The sequence below is a fragment of the Phyllobates terribilis genome, unplaced genomic scaffold, assembly GCF_046119375.1.
Source record: "Phyllobates terribilis strain yellow unplaced genomic scaffold, ASM4611937v1 Scaffold_8__6_contigs__length_399053987, whole genome shotgun sequence".
In the NCBI taxonomy this organism is placed as follows: Eukaryota; Metazoa; Chordata; class Amphibia; order Anura; family Dendrobatidae; genus Phyllobates; species Phyllobates terribilis.
In genome coordinates this window covers 348764733-348788951 of record NW_027362768.1, presented here as the reverse complement: position 1 = coordinate 348788951, position 24219 = coordinate 348764733, and the positions used below count along the sequence as shown (strand labels likewise).

Here is a 24219-nt window from a genome sequence, read left to right as displayed (position 1 = left end):
CCCGGAGTCCGAGGCTGTGGGGACTAACTCCTACCCAGCAGCAGAATCCGTCAGGCAGGGGATTTCAGGTCCTCTGGCCCAGAAGCCCGAAGGCACGGTCACACGCGTGGGACCAGCACCGCCATCGTGGAGCGGAAGCCATTAGAAGGCCCCGAGTCACCGGCCATACGGGTGAGCACCACACGGTACACTCAGGGACGTGGGCTACTTACATCAGCTTCTAGCAAGGTAGCCAAAAGAGTACAGTCAGTTTGGGAGGCCTACAACTACGCCTGGCCAGGGGAGATCTCATCTGCTCAAAGACTGACCAGGCCCCGTTTGCTAGCAAGTACTCCGGGAGGGTCTATCGTTGTTACCAGTAAAGACCCTGAACTACACCGTACCGTCTCTGAGTGGTTCCTGCTACCCCCATCATCCACGTCGGCTGCCCTGAGGCCATACCCCTCCCGTTGGGGGTTATACTATCACGCTGCACAATCCTACCACCGGCCTCAGCGGTCTGCCCTGCAGCAGCAGCTCCCTGGCTGCACTCAACGGGTGGCGTAGTCATCAACCATTTACCGCTAACAGACTGCCGTCCAGTTTGACTCCCTGGGTACGGACCGGGTCACCGCCACGAGACTACAACCCTCAACAGATCCGGCTCCGGGTAAGCTCACGCGTGCGCAACGCAGCGCGACACAGGCCCAGGGGCGCGTCAACTTTGGCGTAGTCGGCAGGATTTCGTGCCCGCAACCACCGGGTACTGCGTGCCTGAAAAGCAAAGACTGTTCAAACTTACCAGTGGTGAAGATTCCCGCTATCCGTGGAGGTTTCCCGCCATCCGGCGCCATCTTCTACCTTCTTCCCGCCATCGGTGAAGTTTCCCGCCATCCGGCGCCATCTTCGGCCTTCTTCCCGCCATCCGTGGAGTTTTCCCGCCGTTGGACGCCATCTTGAGGACGCCGCGCGGGAAGAAGAGGGGCGTGGACTCCGAAAGCGCGCGAGAACTGAAGCCCCGCCTCACGTCCGGACGTTGCGTAAGGTCCTGGAAGGAGCCCAGCAGACGCCGACGTCACAGGAGCGCGACGGAAGGTCCTCAACCCTGACGATCCACTGCGGAGCCGCGGCCTACGGAAGAGGATCATCGCAAGGTAGGCCACAGTCCACTAGGGGGGAGGAAGATGTCGGATACGGAGGAGAGCTTCACTGCCTCAACCCCCGCCAGCGCTACCGCTGCTGCAGTTATGCCCTTCACCATGCCCTATATCCCGGGAGCAGCTTGGCTACCCCAGTACTCAGGGGAGTCACATACCCTGCATGACTTTAGAGAAAAGCTGGATAGCCTCTTCCAGGTGTACCCCCTCACAGAAGAGCAAAAAGTGAGCATCCTGGTGGCCCAACTAACCGGGGCAGCCAAAAGGGAAGTAAAAGCCTGGCCACCTGGGAGGAAGACTGTCGCAGGGATACTAACCCGGCTGAAGGACACCTTTGATACCCGCACCTCAGCCGAGATTAAGCTTAGATTCTACGGGTGCAAGCAGCGAGCGCATGAGAGTATAAGGGACTATGCACTAAACCTACAAGAGGCCCTGAGGGCCATAAAGCAGACCGACCCTGATGGGGTGGGAAACGAGGACAGGCTGTTGACTGAACAATTTATAGAGGGTTTATATTGCAATGCCCACCGAACCCAGTTGCGGGCAATGGCCTTACAGGATCCCCATCTGGACTTTGCACAGTTCAAGGACAGAGCCATCCGGGTGCTCCGAGAACCGGCACCAGGTGGCGTTGTGACCCACAGACGCCCCACTACCACTTACTACCAGGAGGCGGCGCCCTTGTCAGCAGGGCCTGTGGGAGCTGATGCGCAGGCTTTGGACAATGACCCGGCTCCAGACCTACACCATCAGGTCCAAGAGCTAGCTAAGAGCGTTGCTGCGCTAACCCAAACTGTGCAGTCTTTACAGGCTTCCACCCCAGGGAAGATCCAGCTGGCATCCGGACCGGAGGACATCCCGTGGCGTCGACCAAGGAGGACCCCACCGGCCAGAGGAAGACCCAGTGACCGATACAGTGAGGACGGACGACCCATCTGCCGCCGCTGCAATCAACCCGGACATATGGCAAGGTACTGTTCTTTAAACGGGCACAACCTGGGGTAGAGGGCCAACCCCCAGGGAAAAGATCACCAGGCCCATCGAACTGGCGCGACAGATATGTGGGAGGACGTCCAGTCTTGCCTGTGGTACTGGATGGCATTCCCATGAGTGCCCTACTGGACACCGGGTCACAGGTCACCACCATCCCGTACGTGCTCTTCAAGCAGTACTGGAATGACTCGGATATTACCCGCTACCCTGACGACGACTTGAGTATCATCGCCAGCAATGGTCAGCCCGTGCCACAGATCGGATTTAAAGAGGTGACCATCAAAATTGGTAGAGTCGAACTGGCCGCACAGGGACTGATCATTGTAGATATTGACAAACATGAGAGTCACCCAAAAATAACTCTAGGAACTAATGTAATTGAAAATTGTCTTGCAGAGGTGATTTTCCTTTTACAGCAGGTTGCCAAGAATGCCAGCTCCGGCGAGCAGCGGGTGCTCCAGAAAGAGATCCGGGCACTGATGCAACGGCAACAAGTGGAACTCTCCGGCGGTGAGATTGGTAGCGTAAGAATGTGTGACCCTTTTCCTATTGCCATGCCCCCAAAAAGTGAAATGATGATTTGGTGCCGGGCAGCTATTGGTCTGAGAGGTAGAGATTACCAGGCAATGGTAGAACCAGTTTACTCAGACAGTAGGCCCACCATTTTGACAGCACGGGGGGTGGTCAATGTACGCCATGGGAGGGTGCCCGTTCGCATAATAAATATCGGGGAGAGGGAAGTGTACCTGCCCCGGTATGCCACGCTAGCCAAATTATATACCACTAATCAAAATTCTATACAATCTGTGGAACCCTTGCCTCCATCTCACCCGGAGAAAGGTAACGGCTCTAAGAAAGACATGGAGGACTGGTGTCAGCAACTACATCTGGGTACTGACTCCACTCCCTCACATCAGAAACAAGGAGTCTATCGGGTGGTTCAAGAGTATGAGAGAGTGTTTAGTAAACACCCGTTAGACTTCGGGCGAGTCAAGGGGGTAGAACATTGCATCCCCACGGGAGATCATCCTCCCATAAAAGAGAGGTATCGACCCGTACCCCCTGCACATTACCAACACGCCAAGGGGATGCTTAGAGACATGAAGGAGGCTGGGGTAATCCGGGATAGTTGTAGCCCCTGGGCAGCCCCATTAGTTTTAGTCAAAAAGAAAGACAACACTATGAGGATGTGTGTAGATGACCGGAAAATCAACCGTATCACACACAAGGATGCGTACCCCTTACCAAGGATAGAGGAGTCATTGGCTGCTTTAAGATCTGCTAACTTCTTCTCTACCTTGGATCTCACTAGCGGGTACTGGCAGGTTCCTGTAGCAGAGGCGGACCGGGAGAAGACCGCATTCACCACCCCGATGGGACTTAGCGAGTTCACCTGCATGCCGTTCGGACTCTGCAACGCACCAGGAACCTTCCAACGCCTAATGGAGTGTTGTCTGGGCCACAGAAACTTCGAGACGGTCCTGTTGTACCTGGACGATGTCATCATATATTCCAAGACGTATGAGGACCACCTGAAACACCTGGCGGAAGTGTTCGAGGCTCTGGCGAGTTACGGCCTAAAGGTGAAACCCTCCAAGTGTCACCTCCTGAAACCAAAGGTGCAGTACCTGGGACACGTGGTGAGTGCTGACGGAGTGGCTCCCGACCCTGATAAGATCACCGCAATTAAGGGATGGCCAAGCCCCTCCAGCGTAAAAGAAGTGCGGCAGTTCCTCGGGTTGGTAGGCTACTACCGAAGGTTTATTCCCGGTTTCACCAAAGAAGGCAGCACCTATACAGGACCTCCTGATAGGCCAGTCCCGGAAGGCCAAGAACCAGAAGCCGCCCTTCAAATGGGAGGAGCTGGAAGAAGAGTCCTTCCGCCAGCTGAAGATGGCCCTCACGGGGGACGAAATCCTGGCGTACCCGGATTATAGTCAGCCCTTTATCCTCTACACCGACGCCAGTAACATCGGGCTAGGAGCCGTACTGTCCCAGATTCAGCAGGGGAGAGAACGAGTAATCTCCTATGCCAGCCGAAAACTGCGACCCACCGAAAGGAACCCCGAAAATTACAGCTCATTCAAGCTAGAGTTCCTGGCCGTGGTATGGGCAGTCACCGAGCGCTTTAGGCATTACCTCGCTTCTTCCCGGTTCACCGTATACACGGATAACAACCCGTTGACACAACTGGACACGGCAAGACTCGGTGCCCTGGAGCAGAGGTGGATGGCCCGTCTGTCCAACTACGAGTTCACAATCAAATACCGGGCAGGACGCTCCAATACTAACGCGGACGCCCTGTCCAGGATGCCCAACCTGCCGGACGAAGGAGAAGATCCGGAGGGACTGGAAGAAGTTGAACTCCCTGCGTTCCACCGTCATGGGACTATCCAGTATTCCCACCGGGTAAGGGGTAAGCAGGCTGCTACGTTGAACCCCTTACCCCACTACAACTGGGCGGAAACGCAAGACAGCGACCCTGCCGTCCGACTGGTGAAGGAGATGCTGACTCGGCTGGAGGCTCGCCTTGAACCAGACGCTCCGGAGGAAGCCAAACAACTATGGGCGGAGAAGAGTCGACTATTCCTTTACAAGGGGAAGTTGTGCCGCAGAATGGTCAACTCCTGGACGCATGAACTACTCTGGCAAGTAGTGGTGCCACGAAGAGACGCAGCCATGGTGATGGAGGCATACCACGACGGAGCTGGACACTTCGGGTGGAAAAAGCTGGAGTTCCTGCTGCGCGAGCGGTTCCACTGGGTAGGCATGAGGGGAACCATCGAGAAGTGGTGCAGAGACTGTGGCCCGTGCAATCTGAGAAGGAAGGACCGGGCCAGCCAGAAGACTCCCCTGCAGTCCATCGTCACCCGGCAACCGTTGGAACTGGTAGCCTTGGATCATGTAAAACTGACCCCAAGCAGAAGTGGCTACGTCTACGCGTTAACCATCGTGGATCATTACTCCCGGTTCTTGGTTGTCGTCCCCGTCAAGGACTTAATGGCTCAAACAGCAGCTAGAGCCTTCCAGCAGCACTTCTGCCGTCCACACGGGTACCCGGACCAAGTGCTGACGGACCAGGGACCTGCCTTTGAAGCGGAGGTCTTTCAGGAATTCTGCAATCTGTATGGCTGCCGGAAGATAAGGACGACACCCTACCATCCGCAGACTAATGGACTTTGTGAAAAAATGAACCAGGTGGTAATGGATCTTCTAAAAACGTTGCCCCTGGAAGAACGCAGTCTGTGGCCTGAAAAGTTGCCCGATCTGGTGGACCTATACAACCACATCCCGGTAGGTTCCACCAACTGTACCCCGGCTTACCTAATGAGGGCAAGACCTGGTAAGTTACCTGTTGACCTGGAAATGGGAGTCCTGACCCCCGAGGACACTTCACCAGAAACAGACTGGGACACAGAGAGGCAGCAGCAGTACCGGAGAGTACAGGAGAGCGTGGAGCGAAGTCTCTGTCAGGCTAGGGAAAGACAAGAGAAAACTTACAACCAGTATGCTCCCGCTGTTCCCCTGGTACCCGGAGAGCAGGTCTTGAAGAGGAAGAGACGGCTCCACAAGTTGGACGACCAGTGGGAGAAGGACCCGTACACCGTACTGCCCTCAAGCCACGAGAACCCGAAGGTCTGTACCATCAGTAAAGACGGAGGGGAAACCACAGCCATTGTATCCCGGGACCACCTGAAGAAGTGTCCCGAACAACTGAGGAACCCTGAAGAGGAACAAGAAGACCATCGACCCGTGGGAGAAAGGGAAGATATGGTTAGTACCGTGCTCGGGGACTTCCCTCGGTCTTGGACTCAAGTCAATGGTGCAGTTGTGGTACCCGTACTCACCTTCCTCCAACCATCATCCCAAGAACCTACGGAGCAACGGGTGGAGCTGGAAAAACAGCCGGTCCAGGAGGCAGAAGACTCCACACAAGTAGAACAGGAGAATCAACCCTCTGCTTATAGTGAGCCTGCCGTACCCCTAGTGAGACAAAGAGCCGGTAGACAGCTGCCCAGTTTACCCTTGACAGCTCCTACACCCTGTAGTTCAGGGCCAGACAGTCAGCTCCGTAGGTCCACTAGGGCCACTAGAGGCCAGTTACCCGCACGCTGGAGAATTTGAAGTGTAAAAATAGTTTTATTTATGTTTATCTGTGTATTGTTGCTTGTGTATAATTTTGTGTTTCCAGTTGTTTTTAGGAAACCTTGGTGGATTTACCGGGAATCCTTTTATATAGTTGGAGCGTAACCCAGGATGGACTAGAGAATGTTAAGGACTCGGGGTAGGACAGACCCCTACCTGGTTACGTCTCCCTGTGTTGGTGAAATGGACACCTTTGCTTTTCTTCAAAGACTACACCCGGTTGCGGATATGCCGTGACCATCTTATTGTGTTTCCTTATTGTATTTTATTGTTATTGTTATACCTTGGTATATTTTTCTAAAAAAAAGTGTTTAGTCCCGGAGTACTAAATTTCACTAGGGGGAAATGTGACACCCCAGGGGTCTGGTTGCCACAGTGATAGAGATATTACGTCTGAGAGCAGGTGGGAGGTCCTTTGGTCAGGGATCCTGTGCATGCCACACCTCCTGCCCAGTCTTGGGAGGGGAAGAACTTCCCCTGTATAAACCCTGGGCTGAGGCAGGGTTAGTCAGACAAGGAGAGTGGAGACAAGAAGCAGCATAGGAAACAGCAGAGTTACAAGGAGTCAGGGGCTGGCAGCTGCAGAGCTCGCCCTGACTAAGAAGATTCTTTACCGGACCCGGAGTCCGAGGCTGTGGGGACTAACTCCTACCCAGCAGCAGAATCCGTCAGGCAGGGGATTTCAGGTCCTCTGGCCCAGAAGCCCGAAGGCACGGTCACACGCGTGGGACCAGCACCGCCATCGTGGAGCGGAAGCCATTAGAAGGCCCCGAGTCACCGGCCATACGGGTGAGCACCACACGGTACACTCAGGGACGTGGGCTACTTACATCAGCTTCTAGCAAGGTAGCCAGAAGAGTACAGTCAGTTTGGGAGGCCTACAACTACGCCTGGCCAGGGGAGATTTCATCTGCTCAAAGACTGACCAGGCCCCGTTTGCTAGCAAGTACTCCGGGAGGGTCTATCGTTGTTACCAGTAAAGACCCTGAACTACACCGTACCGTCTCTGAGTGGTTCCTGCTACCCCCATCATCCACGTCGGCTGCCCTGAGGCCATACCCCTCCCGTTGGGGGTTATACTATCACGCTGCACAATCCTACCACCGGCCTCAGCGGTCTGCCCTGCAGCAGCAGCTCCCTGGCTGCACTCAACGGGTGGCGTAGTCATCAACCATTTACCGCTAACAGACTGCCGTCCAGTTTGACTCCCTGGGTACGGACCGGGTCACCGCCACGAGACTACAACCCTCAACAGATCCGGCTCCGGGTAAGCTCACGCGTGCGCAACGCAGCGCGACACAAGCCCAGGGGCGCGTCACAGGCATTAAATGAAAGAAGTCAGTGTTCCAGCAGAGGGAGACAACGTTTCAGAAAAGGCATTGTAGCAAACCAAAAAAGAAATTTTAAGCGCAGCAGAGTAACCAGCTCACATACCTGTTAGCTCAGGTGAGTTTAAAAGGCTGCTGTTGATAACAAGGGCATTTGCTAAATAGATGGTGTGTGTGCAACAATATACTGAAAGGTCAATTATATTGTGCAGCTTATCTCACCACCTGTAGTTATTTAGGTGAAAGCTCCAAAATGCTTGCCTAATATGTCTGTTTATCCAAAAGGAAGTATAGAGGGAGAGCTAGATAGATAGCATTGCATTACATTACATGGCAATGCAATGCACAGTTGCTGAAGTTGAACCAAAATGAGCTTGTCATCTGGCTTCTGCAACTTTTAACATGAAAAATCCAATGAGGAGAAGAAAAGCAAAGCCAAAGAGTCCATCCCAAAATCCGACAAACAAGCCAAATGAACAAAAAGCATTGAATTCAATTCTTTCTGATTTTAGAAACTGCATTAAAGAAGGGGTGCACCGGTCCTGGAGATACTGCAATACCAGGTCAATGCGTGGAGTGGACAGAGCAAGCTCTTTTTCCATCTCCCTGTTCTAAAAATCCATTTAATATATGGTCCCCAGATAGGGGACGTATCAGATATTAAACTGATAAGAACAGATACTACACTTGATCTTAGCCAAAAGGCCGAGAAGCGATAACCAGAATTGGTTTCCGACTACGGTGCCACCCAAGGATTCTGAAAAGTCCATTTGTGGAGATGGCCACCTGGACTCCCGTTAAGAAGACATGCTGTCAACCTCTAGATCCCTCACATGCCTGCACTTTTCGGCTTGCTGCTGCTGCAATCCACGCGTTTTAGATCTGCATAACTCCACCTCTTTTAGCACAGTACCCTCAACCCCCGGCTGTTCCCACCCGCCTCAACACCGTTGGAAGGGAGGAGAACCAATTAAGGCGGGGGGGGGGGGTGGAACGAGCAGCTGTCTACCCTTAGCAGGAGGGTTGCTGATTAATTACCTCTCCTGCTGCTGCTGCTGCTGGCTGTCCAGCAGCAGACTGAAGGTGGCTGCTGCTGTGCGCAGGTATATAAAGGCTCAGAGCCTATTATGACACGCGCAGCCAGCGTTCCATTGCCACATTCCGTCTACTGCAGGCGGGATACCTGGATGGCTGAATGTCACTGAGAAGCTCACAGAGACCGCCATAAGCAACAGTTTAAAAGAATGCCACAGACTAATCAACCAAACTTTTTGGGTTGGTTTCTCTTTTATAATCTGCAGGCATTAAATGAAAGAAGTCAGTGTTCCAGCAGAGGGAGACAACGTTTCAGAAAAGGCATTGTAGCAAACCAAAAAAGAAATTTTAAGCGCAGCAGAGTAACCAGCTCACATACCTGTTAGCTCAGGTGAGTTTAAAAGGCTGCTGTTGATAACAAGGGCATTTGCTAAATAGATGGTGTGTGTGCAACAATATACTGAAAGGTCAATTATATTGTGCAGCTTATCTCACCACCTGTAGTTATTTAGGTGAAAGCTCCAAAATGCTTGCCTAATATGTCTGTTTATCCAAAAGGAAGTATAGAGGGAGAGCTAGATAGATAGCATTGCATTACATTACATGGCAATGCAATGCACAGTTGCTGAAGTTGAACCAAAATGAGCTTGTCATCTGGCTTCTGCAACTTTTAACATGAAAAATCCAATGAGGAGAAGAAAAGCAAAGCCAAAGAGTCCATCCCAAAATCCGACAAACAAGCCAAATGAACAAAAAGCATTGAATTCAATTCTTTCTGATTTTAGAAACTGCATTAAAGAAGGGGTGCACCGGTCCTGGAGATACTGCAATACCAGGTCAATGCGTGGAGTGGACAGAGCAAGCTCTTTTTCCATCTCCCTGTTCTAAAAATCCATTTAATATATGGTCCCCAGATAGGGGACGTATCAGATATTAAACTGATAAGAACAGATACTACACTTGATCTTAGCCAAAAGGCCGAGAAGCGATAACCAGAATTGGTTTCCGACTACGGTGCCACCCAAGGATTCTGAAAAGACCATTTGTGGAGATGGCCACCTGGACTCCCGTTAAGAAGACATGCTGTCAACCTCTAGATCCCTCACATGCCTGCACTTTTCGGCTTGCTGCTGCTGCAATCCACGCGTTTTAGATCTGCATAACTCCACCTCTTTTAGCACAGTACCCTCAACCCCCGGCTGTTCCCACCCACCTCAACACCGTTGGAAGGGAGGAGAACCAATTAAGGCGGGGGGGGTGGAACGAGCAGCTGTCTACCCTTAGCAGGAGGGTTGCTGATTAATTACCTCTCCTGCTGCTGCTGCTGGCTGTCCAGCAGCAGACTGAAGGTGGCTGCTGCTGTGCGCAGGTATATAAAGGCTCAGAGCCTATTATGACACGCGCAGCCAGCGTTCCATTGCCACATTCCGTCTACTGCAGGCGGGATACCTGGATGGCTGAATGTCACTGAGAAGCTCACAGAGACCGCCATAAGCAACAGTTTAAAAGAATGCCACAGACTAATCAACCAAACTTTTTGGGTTGGTTTCTCTTTTATAGTCTGCAGGCATTAAATGAAAGAAGTCAGTGTTCCAGCAGAGGGAGACAACGTTTCAGAAAAGGCATTGTAGCAAACCAAAAAAGAAATTTTAAGCGCAGCAAAGTAACCAGCTCACATACCTGTTAGCTCAGGTGAGTTTAAAAGGCTGCTGTTGATAACAAGGGCATTTGCTAAATAGATGGTGTGTGTGCAACAATATACTGAAAGGTCAATTATATTGTGCAGCTTATCTCACCACCTGTAGTTATTTAGGTGAAAGCTCCAAAATGCTTGCCTAATATGTCTGTTTATCCAAAAGGAAGTATAGAGGGAGAGCTAGATAGATAGCATTGCATTACATTACATGGCAATGCAATGCACAGTTGCTGAAGTTGAACCAAAATGAGCTTGTCATCTGGCTTCTGCAACTTTTAACATGAAAAATCCAATGAGGAGAAGAAAAGCAAAGCCAAAGAGTCCATCCCAAAATCCGACAAACAAGCCAAATGAACAAAAAGCATTGAATTCAATTCTTTCTGATTTTAGAAACTGCATTAAAGAAGGGGTGCACCGGTCCTGGAGATACTGCAATACCAGGTCAATGCGTGGAGTGGACAGAGCAAGCTCTTTTTCCATCTCCCTGTTCTAAAAATCCATTTAATATATGGTCCCCAGATAGGGGACGTATCAGATATTAAACTGATAAGAACAGATACTACACTTGATCTTAGCCAAAAGGCCGAGAAGCGATAACCAGAATTGGTTTCCGACTACGGTGCCACCCAAGGATTCTGAAAAGACCATTTGTGGAGATGGCCACCTGGACTCCCGTTAAGAAGACATGCTGTCAACCTCTAGATCCCTCACATGCCTGCACTTTTCGGCTTGCTGCTGCTGCAATCCACGCGTTTTAGATCTGCATAACTCCACCTCTTTTAGCACAGTACCCTCAACCCCCGGCTGTTCCCACCCGCCTCAACACCGTTGGAAGGGAGGAGAACCAATTAAGGCGGGGGGGGTGGGTGGAACGAGCAGCTGTCTACCCTTAGCAGGAGGGTTGCTGATTAATTACCTCTCCTGCTGCTGCTGCTGCTGGCTGTCCAGCAGCAGACTGAAGGTGGCTGCTGCTGTGCGCAGGTATATAAAGGCTCAGAGCCTATTATGACACGCGCAGCCAGCGTTCCATTGCCACATTCCGTCTACTGCAGGCGGGATACCTGGATGGCTGAATGTCACTGAGAAGCTCACAGAGACCGCCATAAGCAACAGTTTAAAAGAATGCCACAGACTAATCAACCAAACTTTTTGGGTTGGTTTCTCTTTTATAGTCTGCAGGCATTAAATGAAAGAAGTCAGTGTTCCAGCAGAGGGAGACAACGTTTCAGAAAAGGCATTGTAGCAAACCAAAAAAGAAATTTTAAGCGCAGCAGAGTAACCAGCTCACATACCTGTTAGCTCAGGTGAGTTTAAAAGGCTGCTGTTGATAACAAGGGCATTTGCTAAATAGATGGTGTGTGTGCAACAATATACTGAAAGGTCAATTATATTGTGCAGCTTATCTCACCACCTGTAGTTATTTAGGTGAAAGCTCCAAAATGCTTGCCTAATATGTCTGTTTATCCAAAAGGAAGTATAGAGGGAGAGCTAGATAGATAGCATTGCATTACATTACATGGCAATGCAATGCACAGTTGCTGAAGTTGAACCAAAATGAGCTTGTCATCTGGCTTCTGCAACTTTTAACATGAAAAATCCAATGAGGAGAAGAAAAGCAAAGCCAAAGAGTCCATCCCAAAATCCGACAAACAAGCCAAATGAACAAAAAGCATTGAATTCAATTCTTTCTGATTTTAGAAACTGCATTAAAGAAGGGGTGCACCGGTCCTGGACATACTGCAATACCAGGTCAATGCGTGGAGTGGACAGAGCAAGCTCTTTTTCCATCTCCCTGTTCTAAAAATCCATTTAATATATGGTCCCCAGATAGGGGACGTATCAGATATTAAACTGATAAGAACAGATACTACACTTGATCTTAGCCAAAAGGCCGAGAAGCGATAACCAGAATTGGTTTCCGACTACGGTGCCACCCAAGGATTCTGAAAAGTCCATTTGTGGAGATGGCCACCTGGACTCCCGTTAAGAAGACATGCTGTCAACCTCTAGATCCCTCACATGCCTGCACTTTTCGGCTTGCTGCTGCTGCAATCCACGCGTTTTAGATCTGCATAACTCCACCTCTTTTAGCACAGTACCCTCAACCCCCGGCTGTTCCCACCCGCCTCAACACCGTTGGAAGGGAGGAGAACCAATTAAGGCGGGGGGGGGGGGTGGAACGAGCAGCTGTCTACCCTTAGCAGGAGGGTTGCTGATTAATTACCTCTCCTGCTGCTGCTGCTGCTGGCTGTCCAGCAGCAGACTGAAGGTGGCTGCTGCTGTGCGCAGGTATATAAAGGCTCAGAGCCTATTATGACACGTGCAGCCAGCGTTCCATTGCCACATTCCGTCTACTGCAGGCGGGATACCTGGATGGCTGAATGTCACTGAGAAGCTCACAGAGACCGCCATAAGCAACAGTTTAAAAGAATGCCACAGACTAATCAAGCAAACTTTTTGGGTTGGTTTCTCTTTTATAGTCTGCAGGCATTAAATGAAAGAGGTCAGTGTTCCAGCAGAGGGAGACAACGTTTCAGAAAAGGCATTGTAGCAAACCAAAAAAGAAATTTTAAGCGCAGCAGAGTAACCAGCTCACATACCTGTTAGCTCAGGTGAGTTTAAAAGGCTGCTGTTGATAACAAGGGCATTTGCTAAATAGATGGTGTGTGTGCAACAATATACTGAAAGGTCAATTATATTGTGTAGCTTATCTCACCACCTGTAGTTATTTAGGTGAAAGCTCCAAAATGCTTGCCTAATATGTCTGTTTATCCAAAAGGAAGTATAGAGGGAGAGCTAGATAGATAGCATTGCATTACATTACATGGCAATGCAATGCACAGTTGCTGAAGTTGAACCAAAATGAGCTTGTCATCTGGCTTCTGCAACTTTTAACATGAAAAATCCAATGAGGAGAAGAAAAGCAAAGCCAAAGAGTCCATCCCAAAATCCGACAAACAAGCCAAATGAACAAAAAGCATTGAATTCAATTCTTTCTGATTTTAGAAACTGCATTAAAGAAGGGGTGCACCGGTCCTGGAGAAACTGCAATACCAGGTCAATGCGTGGAGTGGACAGAGCAAGCTCTTTTTCCATCTCCCTGTTCTAAAAATCCATTTAATATATGGTCCCCAGATAGGGGACGTATCAGATATTAAACTGATAAGAACAGATACTACACTTGATCTTAGCCAAAAGGCCGAGAAGCGATAACCAGAATTGGTTTCCGACTACGGTGCCACCCAAGGATTCTGAAAAGTCCATTTGTGGAGATGGCCACCTGGACTCCCGTTAAGAAGACATGCTGTCAACCTCTAGATCCCTCACATGCCTGCACTTTTCGGCTTGCTGCTGCTGCAATCCACGCGTTTTAGATCTGCATAACTCCACCTTTTTTAGCACAGTACCCTCAACCCCCGGCTGTTCCCACCCGCCTCAACACCGTTGGAAGGGAGGAGAACCAATTAAGGCGGGGGGGGGGGGGGTGGAACGAGCAGCTGTCTACCCTTAGCAGGAGGGTTGCTGATTAATTACCTCTCCTGCTGCTGCTGCTGCTGGCTGTCCAGCAGCAGACTGAAGGTGGCTGCTGCTGTGCGCAGGTATATAAAGGCTCAGAGCCTATTATGACACGTGCAGCCAGCGTTCCATTGCCACATTCCGTCTACTGCAGGCGGGATACCTGGATGGCTGAATGTCACTGAGAAGCTCACAGAGACCGCCATAAGCAACAGTTTAAAAGAATGTCACAGACTAATCAACCAAACTTTTTGGGTTGGTTTCTCTTTTATAGTCTGCAGGCATTAAATGAAAGAAGTCAGTGTTCCAGCAGAGGGAGACAACGTTTCAGAAAAGGCATTGTAGCAAACCAATAAAGAAATTTTAAGCGCAGCAGAGTAACCAGCTCACATACCTGTTAGCTCAGGTGAGTTTAAAAGGCTGCTGTTGATAACAAGGGCATTTGCTAAATAGATGGTGTGTGTGCAACAATATACTGAAAGGTCAATTATATTGTGCAGCTTATCTCACCACCTGTAGTTATTTAGGTGAAAGCTCCAAAATGCTTGCCTAATATGTCTGTTTATCCAAAAGGAAGTATAGAGGGAGAGCTAGATAGATAGCATTGCATTACATTACATGGCAATGCAATGCACAGTTGCTGAAGTTGAACCAAAATGAGCTTGTCATCTGGCTTCTGCAACTTTTAACATGAAAAATCCAATGAGGAGAAGAAAAGCAAAGCCAAAGAGTCCATCCCAAAATCCGACAAACAAGCCAAATGAACAAAAAGCATTGAATTCAATTCTTTCTGATTTTAGAAACTGCATTAAAGAAGGGGTGCACCGGTCCTGGAGATACTGCAATACCAGGTCAATGCGTGGAGTGGACAGAGCAAGCTCTTTTTCCATCTCCCTGTTCTAAAAATCCATTTAATATATGGTCCCCAGATAGGGGACGTATCAGATATTAAACTGATAAGAACAGATACTACACTTGATCTTAGCCAAAAGGCCGAGAAGCGATAACCAGAATTGGTTTCCGACTACGGTGCCACCCAAGGATTCTGAAAAGTCCATTTGTGGAGATGGCCACCTGGACTCCCGTTAAGAAGACATGCTGTCAACCTCTAGATCCCTCACATGCCTGCACTTTTCGGCTTGCTGCTGCTGCAATCCACGCGTTTTAGATCTGCATAACTCCACCTCTTTTAGCACAGTACCCTCAACCCCCGGCTGTTCCCACCCACCTCAACACCGTTGGAAGGGAGGAGAACCAATTAAGGCGGGGGTGGGGGGTGGAACGAGCAGCTGTCTACCCTTAGCAGGAGGGTTGCTGATTAATTACCTCTCCTGCTGCTGCTGCTGCTGGCTGTCCAGCAGCAGACTGAAGGTGGCTGCTGCTGTGCGCAGGTATATAAAGGCTCAGAGCCTATTATGACACGCGCAGCCAGCGTTCCATTGCCACATTCCGTCTACTGCAGGCGGGATACCTGGATGGCTGAATGTCACTGAGAAGCTCACAGAGACTGCCATAAGCAACAGTTTAAAAGAATGCCACAGACTAATCAACCAAACTTTTTGGGTTGGTTTCTCTTTTATAGTCTGCAGGCATTAAATGAAAGAAGTCAGTGTTCCAGCAGAGGGAGACAACGTTTCAGAAAAGGCATTGTAGCAAACCAAAAAAGAAATTTTAAGCGCAGCAGAGTAACCAGCTCACATACCTGTTAGCTCAGGTGAGTTTAAAAGGCTGCTGTTGATAACAAGGGCATTTGCTAAATAGATGGTGTGTGTGCAACAATATACTGAAAGGTCAATTATATTGTGCAGCTTATCTCACCACCTGTAGTTATTTAGGTGAAAGCTCCAAAATGCTTGCCTAATATGTCTGTTTATCCAAATGAAAGTATAGAGGGAGAGCTAGATAGATAGCATTGCATTACATTACATGGCAATGCAATGCACAGTTGCTGAAGTTGAACCAAAATGAGCTTGTCATCTGGCTTCTGCAACTTTTAACATGAAAAATCCAATGAGGAGAAGAAAAGCAAAGCCAGAGTCCATCCCAAAATCCGACAAACAAGCCAAATGAACAAAAAGCATTGAATTCAATTCTTTCTGATTTTAGAAACTGCATTAAAGAAGGGGTGCACCGGTCCTGGAGATACTGCAATACCAGGTCAATGCGTGGAGTGGACAGAGCAAGCTCTTTTTCCATCTCCCTGTTCTAAAAATCCATTTAATATATGGTCCCCAGATAGGGGACGTATCAGATATTAAACTGATAAGAACAGATACTACACTTGATCTTAGCCAAAAGGCCGAGAAGCGATAACCAGAATTGGTTTCCGACTACGGTGCCACCCAAGGATTCTGAAAAGTCCATTTGTGGAGATGGCCACCTGGACTCCCGTTAAGAAGACATGCTGTCAACCTCTAGATCCCTCACATGCCTGCACTTTTCGGCTTGCTGCTGCTGCAATCCACGCGTTTTAGATCTGCATAACTCCACCTCTTTTAGCACAGTACCCTCAACCCCCGGCTGTTCCCACCCGCCTCAACACCGTTGGAAGGGAGGAGAACCAATTAAGGCGGGGGGGGGGGGTGGAACGAGCAGCTGTCTACCCTTAGCAGGAGGGTTGCTGATTAATTACCTCTCCTGCTGCTGCTGCTGCTGGCTGTCCAGCAGCAGACTGAAGGTGGCTGCTGCTGTGCGCAGGTATATAAAGGCTCAGAGCCTATTATGACACGCGCAGCCAGCGTTCCATTGCCACATTCCGTCTACTGCAGGCGGGATACCTGGATGGCTGAATGTCACTGAGAAGCTCACAGAGACCGCCATAAGCAACAGTTTAAAAGAATGCCACAGACTAATCAACCAAACTTTTTGGGTTGGTTTCTCTTTTATAGTCTGCAGGCATTAAATGAAAGAAGTCAGTGTTCCAGCAGAGGGAGACAACGTTTCAGAAAAGGCATTGTAGCAAACCAAAAAAGAAATTTTAAGCGCAGCAGAGTAACCAGCTCACATACCTGTTAGCTCAGGTGAGTTTAAAAGGCTGCTGTTGATAACAAGGGCATTTGCTAAATAGATGGTGTGTGTGCAACAATATACTGAAAGGTCAATTATATTGTGCAGCTTATCTCACCACCTGTAGTTATTTAGGTGAAAGCTCCAAAATGCTTGCCTAATATGTCTGTTTATCCAAAAGGAAGTATAGAGGGAGAGCTAGATAGATAGCATTGCATTACATTACATGGCAATGCAATGCACAGTTGCTGAAGTTGAACCAAAATGAGCTTGTCATCTGGCTTCTGCAACTTTTAACATGAAAAATCCAATGAGGAGAAGAAAAGCAAAGCCAAAGAGTCCATCCCAAAATCCGACAAACAAGCCAAATGAACAAAAAGCATTGAATTCAATTCTTTCTGATTTTAGAAACTGCATTAAAGAAGGGGTGCACCGGTCCTGGAGATACTGCAATACCAGGTCAATGCGTGGAGTGGACAGAGCAAGCTCTTTTTCCATCTCCCTGTTCTAAAAATCCATTTAATATATGGTCCCCAGATAGGGGACGTATCAGATATTAAACTGATAAGAACAGATACTACACTTGATCTTAGCCAAAAGGCCGAGAAGCGATAACCAGAATTGGTTTCCGACTACGGTGCCACCCAAGGATTCTGAAAAGTCCATTTGTGGAGATGGCCACCTGGACTCCCGTTAAGAAGACATGCTGTCAACCTCTAGATCCCTCACATGCCTGCACTTTTCGGCTTGCTGCTGCTGCAATCCACGCGTTTTAGATCTGCATAACTCCACCTCTTTTAGCACAGTACCCTCAACCCCCGGCTGTTCCCACCCGCCTCAACACCGTTGGAAGGGAGGAGAACCAATTAAGGCGGGGGGGGGGGGGTGGAACGAGCAGCTGTCTACCCTTAGCAGGAGGGTTGCTGATTAATTACCTCTCCTGCTGCTGCTGCTGCTGGCTGTCCAGCAGCAGACTGAAGGTGGCTGCTGCTGTGCGCAGGTATATAAAGGCTCAGAGCCTATTATGACACGCGCAGCCAGCGTTCCATTGCCACATTCCGTCTACTGCAGGCGGGATACCTGGATGGCTGAATGTCACTGAGAAGCTCACAGAGACCGCCATAAGCAACAGTTTAAAAGAATGCCACAGACTAATCAACCAAACTTTTTGGGTTGGTTTCTCTTTTATAGTCTGCAGGCATTAAATGAAAGAAGTTAGTGTTCCAGCAGAGGGAGACAACGTTTCAGAAAAGGCATTGTAGCAAACCAAAAAAGAAATTTTAAGCGCAGCAGAGTAACCAGCTCACATACCTGTTAGCTCAGGTGAGTTTAAAAGGCTGCTGTTGATAACAAGGGCATTTGCTAAATAGATGGTGTGTGTGCAACAATATACTGAAAGGTCAATTATATTGTGCAGCTTATCTCACCACCTGTAGTTATTTAGGTGAAAGCTCCAAAATGCTTGCCTAATATGTCTGTTTATCCAAAAGGAAGTATAGAGGGAGAGCTAGATAGATAGCATTGCATTACATTACATGGCAATGCAATGCACAGTTGCTGAAGTTGAACCAAAATGAGCTTGTCATCTGGCTTCTGCAACTTTTAACATGAAAAATCCAATGAGGAGAAGAAAAGCAAAGCCAAAGAGTCCATCCCAAAATCCGACAAACAAGCCAAATGAACAAAAAGCATTGAATTCAATTCTTTCTGATTTTAGAAACTGCATTAAAGAAGGGGTGCACCGGTCCTGGAGATACTGCAATACCAGGTCAATGCGTGGAGTGGACAGAGCAAGCTCTTTTTCCATCTCCCTGTTCTAAAAATCCATTTAATATATGGTCCCCAGATAGGGGACGTATCAGATATTAAACTGATAAGAACAGATACTACACTTGATCTTAGCCAAAAGGCCGAGAAGCGATAACCAGAATTGGTTTCCGACTACGGTGCCACCCAAGGATTCTGAAAAGTCCATTTGTGGAGATGGCCACCTGGACTCCCGTTAAGAAGACATGCTGTCAACCTCTAGATCCCTCACATGCCTGCACTTTTCGGCTTGCTGCTGCTGCAATCCACGCGTTTTAGATCTGCATAACTCCACCTCTTTTAGCACAGTACCCTCAACCCCCGGCTGTTCCCACCCGCCTCAACACCGTTGGAAGGGAGGAGAACCAATTAAGGCGGGGGGGGGTGGAACGAGCAGCTGTCTACCCTTAGCAGGAGGGTTGCTGATTAATTACCTCTCCTGCTGCTGCTGCTGGCTGTCCAGCAGCAGACTGAAGGTGGCTGCTGCTGTGCGCAGGTATATAAAGGCTCAGAGCCTATTATGACACGCGCAGCCAGCGTTCCATTGCCACATTCCGTCTACTGCAGGCGGGATACCTGGATGGCTGAATGTCACTGAGAAGCTCACAGAGACCGCCATAAGCAACAGTTTAAAAGAATGCCACAGACTAATCAACCAAACTTTTTGGGTTGGTTTCTCTTTTATAGTCTGCAGGCATTAAATGAAGGAAGTCAGTGTTCCAGCAGAGGGAGACAACGTTTCAGAAAAGGCCTTGTAGCAAACCAAAAAAGAAATTTTAAGCGCAGCAGAGTAACCAGCTCACATACCTGTTAGCTCAGGTGAGTTTAAAAGGCTGCTGTTGATAACAAGGGCATTTGCTAAATAGATGGTGTGTGTGCAACAATATACTGAAAGGTCAATTATATTGTGCAGCTTATCTCACCACCTGTAGTTATTTAGGTGAAAGCTCCAAAATGCTTGCCTAATATGTCTGTTTATCCAAAAGGAAGTATAGAGGGAGAGCTAGATAGATAGCATTGCATTACATTACATGGCAATGCAATGCACAGTTGCTGAAGTTGAACCAAAATGAGCTTGTCATCTGGCTTCTGCAACTTTTAACATGAAAAATCCAATGAGGAGAAGAAAAGCAAAGCCAAAGAGTCCATCCCAAAATCCGACAAACAAGCCAAATGAACAAAAAGCATTGAATTCAATTCTTTCTGATTTTAGAAACTGCATTAAAGAAGGGGTGCACCGGTCCTGGAGATACTGCAATACCAGGTCAATGCGTGGAGTGGACAGAGCAAGCTCTTTTTCCATCTCCCTGTTCTAAAAATCCATTTAATATATGGTCCCCAGATAGGGGACGTATCAGATATTAAACTGATAAGAACAGATACTACACTTGATCTTAGCCAAAAGGCCGAGAAGCGATAACCAGAATTGGTTTCCGACTACGGTGCCACCCAAGGATTCTGAAAAGTCCATTTGTGGAGATGGCCACCTGGACTCCCGTTAAGAAGACATGCTGTCAACCTCTAGATCCCTCACATGCCTGCACTTTTCGGCTTGCTGCTGCTGCAATCCACGCGTTTTAGATCTGCATAACTCCACCTCTTTTAGCACAGTACCCTCAACCCCCGGCTGTTCCCACCCGCCTCAACACCGTTGGAAGGGAGGAGAACCAATTAAGGCGGGGGGGGGGTGGAACGAGCAGCTGTCTACCCTTAGCAGGAGGGTTGCTGATTAATTACCTATCCTTCTGCTGCTGCTGCTGGCTGTCCAGCAGCAGACTGAAGGTGGCTGCTGCTGTGCGCAGGTATATAAAGGCTCAGAGCCTATTATGACACGCGCAGCCAGCGTTCCATTGCCACATTCCGTCTACTGCAGGCGGGATACCTGGATGGCTGAATGTCACTGAGAAGCTCACAGAGACCGCCATAAGCAACAGTTTAAAAGAATGCCACAGACTAATCAACCAAACTTTTTGGGTTGGTTTCTCTTTTATAGTCTGCAGGCATTAAATGAAAGAAGTCAGTGTTCCAGCAGAGGGAGACAACGTTTCAGAAAAGGCATTGTAGCAAACCAAAAAAGAAATTTTAAGCGCAGCAGAGTAACCAGCTCACATACCTGTTAGCTCAGGTGAGTTTAAAAGGCTGCTGTTGATAACAAGGGCATTTGCTAAATAGATGGTGTGTGTGCAACAATATACTGAAAGGTCAATTATATTGTGCAGCTTATCTCACCACCTGTAGTTATTTAGGTGAAAGCTCCAAAATGCTTGCCTAATATGTCTGTTTATCCAAAAGGAAGTATAGAGGGAGAGCTAGATAGATAGCATTGCATTACATTACATGGCAATGCAATGCACAGTTGCTGAAGTTGAACCAAAATGAGCTTGTCATCTGGCTTCTGCAACTTTTAACATGAAAAATCCAATGAGGAGAAGAAAAGCAAAGCCAAAGAGTCCATCCCAAAATCCGACAAACAAGCCAAATGAACAAAAAGCATTGAATTCAATTCTTTCTGATTTTAGAAACTGCATTAAAGAAGGGGTGCACCGGTCCTGGAGATACTGCAATACCAGGTCAATGCGTGGAGTGGACAGAGCAAGCTCTTTTTCCATCTCCCTGTTCTAAAAATCCATTTAATATATGGTCCCCAGATAGGGGACGTATCAGATATTAAACTGATAAGAACAGATACTACACTGGATCTTAGCCAAAAGGCCGAGAAGCGATAACCAGAATTGGTTTCCGACTACGGTGCCACCCAAGGATTCTGAAAAGTCCATTTGTGGAGATGGCCACCTGGACTCTCGTTAAGAAGACATGCTGTCAACCTCTAGATCCCTCACATGCCTGCACTTTTCGGCTTGCTGCTGCTGCAATCCACGCGTTTTAGATCTGCATAACTCCACCTCTTTTAGCACAGTACCCTCAACCCCCGGCTGTTCCCACCCGCCTCAACACCGTTGGAAGGGAGGAGAACCAATTAAGGCGGGGGGGGGGTGGAACGAGCAGCTGTCTACCCTTAGCAGGAGGGTTGCTGATTAATTACCTCTCCTGCTGCTGCTGCTGCTGGCTGTCCAGCAGCAGACTGAAGGTGGCTGCTGCTGTGCGCAGGTATATAAAGGCTCAGAGCCTATTATGACACGCGCAGCCAGCGTTCCATTGCCACATTCCATCTACTGCAGGCAGGATACCTGGCTGGCTGAATGTCACTGAGAAGCTCACAGAGACCGCCATAAGCAACAGTTTAAAAGAATGCCACAGACTAATCAACCAAACTTTTTTGGTTGGTTTCTCTTTTATAGTCTGCAGGCATTAAATGAAAGAAGTCAGTGTTCCAGCAGAGGGAGACAACGTTTCAGAAAAGGCATTGTAGCAAACCAAAAAAGAAATTTTAAGCGCAGCAGAGTAACCAGCTCACATACCTGTTAGCTCAGGTGAGTTTAAAAGGCTGCTGTTGATAACAAGGGCATTTGCTAAATAGATAATAATAATAATAGTTTATTTTTTATAGCGCCAACATATTCCGCAGCACTTTACAAATTTTAGGGGGGACTTATACAGACAATACAGAATAAGCATATCTCATATCGAACGGAGTGAGGGCCCTGCTCGCAAGCTTACAGTCTATGAGGAAGTGGGGGAGACACAAAAGGTAAAAAGTACATATATTGTATAATACAGCTTTGATATACTGAATAGGATAAATAATAATACATGGACTGGTCGCCTGCCAGTATGTGTGCAGTCCTGACAGAGGCTTTTATGTGCATGGTTGGTTTGAACCCGAAGTTGAAGAAGATTTTAATATGGGGGAAAGCTGGGATGGACAGAGTGTGTTTAGGTGATACGCCAGTCTAAAGAAATGTGTTTTTAGGGTTCGCTTGAAACTGTGGGTATTGGGAATTAATCGAACTGTCCTGGGTAGTACATTCCAGAGAATTGGCGCAGCACGCGAGAAATCTTGGAGACGGGAGTGGGAAGTTCGGATTATGGAGGATTTTAGTTTCAAGTCATTTGCAGAACGGAGGGCACGTGTAGGGTGGTAGACTGAGACAAGGGAGGAGATGTAGGGGGGTACTGAAGCATGGAGCGCTTTGTGGGTAAGCGTGATAAGTTTAAAACGAACTCTATATTGGATGGGCAACCAATGCAATGACTGGCACAGGGAAGAGGCATCGGTGTAGCGGTTGGCGAGGAATATGATCCTGGCTGCTGCGTTCAGGACGGATTGGAGAGGGGAGAGTTTAGTAAGAGGGAGACCGATTAGTAGAGCGTTGCAATAGTCAAGACGAGAATGAATAAGAGCGACAGTAAGAGTTTTTGCCGAGTCAAAGGTGAGAAAAGTCCTGATTCTTGAGATGTTTTTGAGGTGTAGATGACATGAACGAGCGAGTGATTTGATGTGAGGAGTGAAAGAAAGATCTGAATCAAAAATGACCCCAAGACAGCGGGCTTGTAGCTGGGGAGTAATGGTTGAGCCACAAACGGAGATGGCAATATCGGGCACAGGTAGATTAATGGAGGGAGGAAAGACGAGTAGTTCAGTTTTTGACAGATTCAGTTTTAGGTAGAGGGAGGACATAATGTTAGACACAGCAGAAAGACAATCACTGGTCTTTTGTAGTAATGCAGGGGTGATGTCCGGAGCAGAGGTGTATAATTGGGTGTCATCAGCATAGAGATGGTACTGAAAACCGAATCTACTGATTGTTTGTCCAATAGGAGCGGTGTATAAGGAGAAAAGAAGGGGGCCTAGGACTGATCCTTGAGGAACCCCGACAGTAAGAGGAAGTAGGGAGGAGGAGGAGCCGGCAAAAGACACAGAGAAGGAGCGGTCAGAGAGATAAGAGGAGAACCAGGAGAGAACCGTGTCCTTGAGGCCAATAGTGCGGAGCATAGTGAGGAGGAGCTGATGATCCACAGTGTCGAATGCTGCAGAGAGATCCAGGAGAATCAGCAGGGAGTAGTGACCATTAGATTTAGCTGTTAGTAGATCATTAGAGACTTTAGTGAGGGCAGTTTCAGTAGAATGTAAAGAGCGGAAACCAGATTGTAAAGGGTCAAGAAGAGAGTTGTCTGAGAGATAGCGAATTAGACGGGAGTGGACCAGGCGTTCCAGGAGTTTAGAGATAAAGGGAAGATTGGAAACAGGTCTGTAGTTGGCCGTGCAGTTCTGGTCGAGGGATGGTTTTTTAAGTAATGGTTGTATGCTGGCGTGTTTAAAAGAAGAGGGAAAGATACCAGATGAGAGGGAAAGGTTGAAAATTTTAGTTAGGTGAGAGGTGACAGCTGGAGCAAGGGACTGAAGGAGATGTGAGGGAATAGGGTCGCTGGTGCAGGTGGTAGGGCGAGAAGATGCAAGGAGCCTGATCACTTCATCTTCCGTGACTGGTTCGAAGTCAGAAAATGAGCAAGATACAATGTGGCGGGGGGGAGCATGCATAACATTTGGGGATTGGGAGAAAATTTCCTGTTGGATATGGTCAATTTTTTCTTTGAAATAGTTAGCCAGATCGTCAGCGCTGAGGTCGGTGGTCGGGGCCTGTGCTGTTTGATT

The 24219-nt window shown here is 48.4% G+C and overlaps 11 non-coding genes across 11 annotated transcripts; all 11 read right to left on the bottom strand.

The window, feature by feature from the left end:
• Positions 1-8132: 8132 nt before the first annotated feature.
• LOC141159230 (U2 spliceosomal RNA) lies at positions 8133-8323 on the bottom strand. The gene has a single exon (XR_012249240.1). It is a non-coding gene; the product is annotated as a U2 spliceosomal RNA (small nuclear RNA).
• A 1117-nt stretch (positions 8324-9440) lies between these two features.
• Positions 9441-9631, bottom strand: LOC141159229 (U2 spliceosomal RNA). Its single transcript, XR_012249239.1, has one exon. It is a non-coding gene; the product is annotated as a U2 spliceosomal RNA (small nuclear RNA).
• A 1110-nt stretch (positions 9632-10741) lies between these two features.
• On the bottom strand, positions 10742-10932 carry LOC141159228 (U2 spliceosomal RNA). The gene has a single exon (XR_012249238.1). It is a non-coding gene; the product is annotated as a U2 spliceosomal RNA (small nuclear RNA).
• Positions 10933-12049: 1117 nt separating this feature from the next.
• LOC141159633 (U2 spliceosomal RNA) lies at positions 12050-12240 on the bottom strand. The gene has a single exon (XR_012249636.1). It is a non-coding gene; the product is annotated as a U2 spliceosomal RNA (small nuclear RNA).
• A 1117-nt stretch (positions 12241-13357) lies between these two features.
• On the bottom strand, positions 13358-13548 carry LOC141159490 (U2 spliceosomal RNA). Its single transcript, XR_012249496.1, has one exon. It is a non-coding gene; the product is annotated as a U2 spliceosomal RNA (small nuclear RNA).
• Positions 13549-14667: 1119 nt separating this feature from the next.
• On the bottom strand, positions 14668-14858 carry LOC141159227 (U2 spliceosomal RNA). Its single transcript, XR_012249237.1, has one exon. It is a non-coding gene; the product is annotated as a U2 spliceosomal RNA (small nuclear RNA).
• A 1115-nt stretch (positions 14859-15973) lies between these two features.
• LOC141159225 (U2 spliceosomal RNA) lies at positions 15974-16164 on the bottom strand. The gene has a single exon (XR_012249235.1). It is a non-coding gene; the product is annotated as a U2 spliceosomal RNA (small nuclear RNA).
• A 1117-nt stretch (positions 16165-17281) lies between these two features.
• Positions 17282-17472, bottom strand: LOC141159224 (U2 spliceosomal RNA). Its single transcript, XR_012249234.1, has one exon. It is a non-coding gene; the product is annotated as a U2 spliceosomal RNA (small nuclear RNA).
• A 1118-nt stretch (positions 17473-18590) lies between these two features.
• LOC141159223 (U2 spliceosomal RNA) lies at positions 18591-18781 on the bottom strand. The gene has a single exon (XR_012249233.1). It is a non-coding gene; the product is annotated as a U2 spliceosomal RNA (small nuclear RNA).
• A 1111-nt stretch (positions 18782-19892) lies between these two features.
• Positions 19893-20083, bottom strand: LOC141159222 (U2 spliceosomal RNA). Its single transcript, XR_012249232.1, has one exon. It is a non-coding gene; the product is annotated as a U2 spliceosomal RNA (small nuclear RNA).
• A 1115-nt stretch (positions 20084-21198) lies between these two features.
• Positions 21199-21389, bottom strand: LOC141159729 (U2 spliceosomal RNA). Its single transcript, XR_012249729.1, has one exon. It is a non-coding gene; the product is annotated as a U2 spliceosomal RNA (small nuclear RNA).
• Positions 21390-24219: the final 2830 nt, after the last annotated feature.